We start from the raw sequence: 4,248 nt of genomic DNA, 5'->3' as shown, positions 1-4,248 counted from the left end.
TGTTTATAGAGTTTTTGTTGCTGTCAGAGATAGTCTGGCAATGTGAGAATTCCACCCACAAACTATACAATTTGCCCATTGATTGTCTGGTTGGTTTCAATTTTAGATATATGCATTCACCTCTTTGTCATATAATTAACTACAAAATTAAAAAAGTTTAAGAACTTACCTACTTTAGATAATTGAGAAACAGACGCCAAAATTTCCAGGGATGATTTTTCTTTGTTTCTGTTTGCGTGTAGTGCATAATTCAGCAATATATGGGAAAGAACATGGAGACAGTAGGCTTTTGAATTGGAGAGTACTGTGTCATGTAGAATTTGACTTCAGCGTGAAGCAAGTAAAAAAAAAAAAAAAAAAAGCATCACTTTACTGCAGTAATTAAAGTGAAGATACCATAACAAATACAGATGTAGACGAAGGAAATGTAACGAATAATATAAACAATACTCATATTTCCTATTAATTTCTTTAGCTTATTAGGTGGATTCATTAATTAATTTCGAATCACTCTTGGCTTGGATATGAAAATGAATATCATAATCATGCTCGATTAAGTATGTTCATTAATGATTAAACAACAAATAATTGATATTTACCCTAATCAATTCAAATTCATTATTCATTGTTAGAAAGATGATCTGTACAAATTCAAATGTCTAACATCCTTTATTATCTGCATATCCCTAGTATCTCACGTGAGTAGAATAATTAAACTAACATATAAAAATCAAATTCTCTGACTAATAATTGAATAGACTAATTACATTCGCGTGAGCTATGCCATAACTATTCTTGCAATTTTCATGTCGTGAATGTTCATGATAGCAGCACACTCCAAATATTTACATGGAAAATCATCTAATATAATGCCAATAAAATTGTTGTCCTACGAATGCTTATCACTTCGCTGGTCGACTAAAAAGTAAACACACAATGTACTTAATTTATACATGTTTTTTCGTTATGTTCATTTCATTCCACTTTCACTTGCTTTTAAATAAGTTACGAAAATTGATGCAGCATTTATTTACTCATACAAGCTACTGATAAGAGAAACTTTGTATTGCTGCAACAAGTTCCATTGCAGCTCCAATAAACTTTCTTTTCCCGTTTCGATCTGACATTCAAGTTAGTATCCAAAAGGTGAACAGCTAATGATATATGTGAAATATATAAAGGGTATCAAGAAACTTACTCCATAAAATGTGAGCCTATTTATAAACCTCCTTCTGGGGTGACATGTCCAATTGTATGGCATACACAGGACTGGCGTTTAACATGTGGTCCTACATTTGTAGAGTGAATCTTGGTATGGGCATCTCTTGGTATACAGTACTAGATATTAGATGGGAATATTCAAAAAGATATTCCATGTCCCTCTATCATGGAGATGTACAGATACACGTACATCTTGGTTACTATTGTTCAAAACTCAGCCTCCCGGACTCAGTTCCTGATCTGTGAAGCATCTGCAATGATAACTCACTCCCGACATCCCTTAGAAAAATTCAACTCCATTCCAATAACTCTTATGCTTCGGACTTCAGAATGCTTATGCAACGGTCAACTTTGCCAAGTAGTTGTGCTTAAGGACAACACAGATAGGAGACTTCTTTTTCTACCCATTTATCGAGTCTATTTTAAGATTCTATGTTTGTCTCCCTTAAAAGAAAAATAACTGCTGGTCTCATATTTAACATGTACTTTCAAAGCGAAGATACGTAAAACAGGTTACAGGCCTCTAATAGTTAGGGTGGCAGACCTAATTCCTACGCCATGTTGATCATTAGTCTCAATATCTCAGAACAACCTACATATCTTAGACTAACTTTAAGCTTCTAGGCAAAATGTAAATCTACATTTATCCGTGCTATTTCTAGGTTTACTTAGTCACGAACTTCAAGTTCCAGATCATTGCTTGTTTAATCAACATAACTCTTTTGATTATCTTAAGCCAATTTGCTTCTAGCTAGAATTTTGTCGATGGCTTGGACCGTATATTTCGTGATTTGAAGTCCTAAAATCTTCCATACACCTATTTCCCTCTGATGCCTCATAACGGTGGCTCGCAAGGTGGATTTCTAAGAAAATTCTACTATTGTAAGCGTTCCTCCTGTCGCGGAAGCTTGCTCAAAGGATCATCAAAACGATGTTTTTCAGGTTCAGTCCAACGTTACCTTTCTCTACCAAGCAACCAATCCAACCGGTTCCAATCTACAACCTATATATTCACCTAGGTTGCTTCTCAATCTCATCTTCAAAGGACAAAATAATGGTGATGATTTGTAACCACAAAGGCAAGAAGAAAACACCACAAAGGAAGGCAAGGAAGAGACCAAAAACACAAAGTTTATCACCAGTTTTGGCACCACAAAGGTGGCTGGATTTCTCTCCAAAGGACAGCCGTTTTTCTCCTCTTTTCTCACACACAAATCATACACAAAATGACTAGGATTTAAACCAGATAAATAGGGTTTGGTTAGGCTTTTAATTGGACCAATAACAAAGCTAAACGAGCCAAGATTCAAAGCCATCCAAGATGGAATATAATTGGACCGGATAGAGCCTCATCTTTTAGACCCAAAACACATGTCATACCTGCTTCATGTACTCACTAGGGCTAAGGTCAAGAATACCCAAGTATAAGCAAATATTCACAATAGTCAATTGAAAGCAAGTAATCATGCAATGAAGATATAATATAAGATAACACACAAATCTTTTAAAAAATTCATGTTCACACAAAATCATAGATTAACACCAAATTAATCAACAACTGGCTAATACATATGCAACACATGCATAAATAATCTACAAAAAATCTCACTACACTTATCCTACCTCATTCCGTATTACTCACACCTTGAGAACACATATCTCCTATCATTGCCCGCCATGCCCACTAGACTCATTACTCAACTTAGATCCTAAGTCCACGAGATAAACCTTTATTACCATATCATTTCTCTCAACTTACGTGGATAATGGGTCTCCTCTTAATAGAAGTGATAGAAGTACATCTCTCACACTCCACCTGATAAAGGAGAAAATGACTAGCCCTCTTTCTTCTCACTACTCCACACTCTCACACCACTCACAAAGCAAAAGGAGTACATCACAAATCTCAACCCACTATGCATACAAAAACATTACACAAAGTAATAAGATCTTTCTAATTCATGCAATTACACACATCAAATTTATTGAAAGTATAATATATCAACATTGCAATATAATTAAGTGATCACAAATTCAGAAAGGATTACACGCAGAAGCACATGTAGTAACCTGATTTACTCTCAATAAACTTTGCACAGGTCATCACTCAACCCAATGGAAACATTTGCCTCACCTTTCTCATTATCTTTCATTTTATTATCATTTCTAGGACAATCTCTTTCACCATGTCCAAATTTTACCATAGTTAAAACACATCTTACTTTTCCCATTTGCCTTAGACCTACACATGCTATCAGTACCAAATAATGACCACAAGCAAAGTATAGACATAATTCACACAAATGGTAAAATAAACTTATCTAATGTCACATGTAATTCTAACAGTGTAAAAAAGACTAGCAACAAATTCACAAAGAATTTGAGGTAAATAATTCCTAGTTCTAGCAACAGGCAATAGTTATCCCTTCATGGTAACCCCAAACCAAACGTCAACCCAAACGATGACATCTAATACAAAAAATAAATAATTACTCTACAAAATAGTTTTAACTGCAATAATAAAAGGCAAAAAAATGATACCTAACAGACCATGTCTAAAGATCCATAAGTATGGAGAGATGCGAATTCATCACTTTAGAACTACCACTATTTTTCCTAAAGTGTTCAACAATCACAGGAGTCAGTCATCCACAATCGAATCCTGAACGTGCGAAGAACCACTCCATTCAGATTCAACTGTACAACGTAAAATAGAAAACAAACAACATCAAAATGTCTAAAATGATGTTAGGAACAAACTGTCTGAAGATACTGTCTCCAGTAGATGCCTCACGCACCTCATACGCTATACTAGTGTACCTCACGAGCCACTGTACGAGTTGTCGGACAGCCTCACACGTTGGTCACATCTTCACCCGTACTTCATGTTGGTGGTCTCCGTTTTACCAAACGCTTTCTGGATTGGTCCAAAATCATAAAAATAGATGTTGTTTTGGGACAGTTTTCGGGACAATCTTTTGATCTAATTTCTGCTTCGTTTTTGCCAATTTTCTAGACTTTTTTGTT

The sequence above is a fragment of the Olea europaea genome, chromosome 18, assembly GCF_002742605.1.
Source record: "Olea europaea var. sylvestris chromosome 18, O_europaea_v1, whole genome shotgun sequence".
Taxonomy (NCBI): domain Eukaryota; kingdom Viridiplantae; phylum Streptophyta; class Magnoliopsida; order Lamiales; family Oleaceae; genus Olea; species Olea europaea.
Note: the sequence above shows the minus strand (reverse complement) of the source record.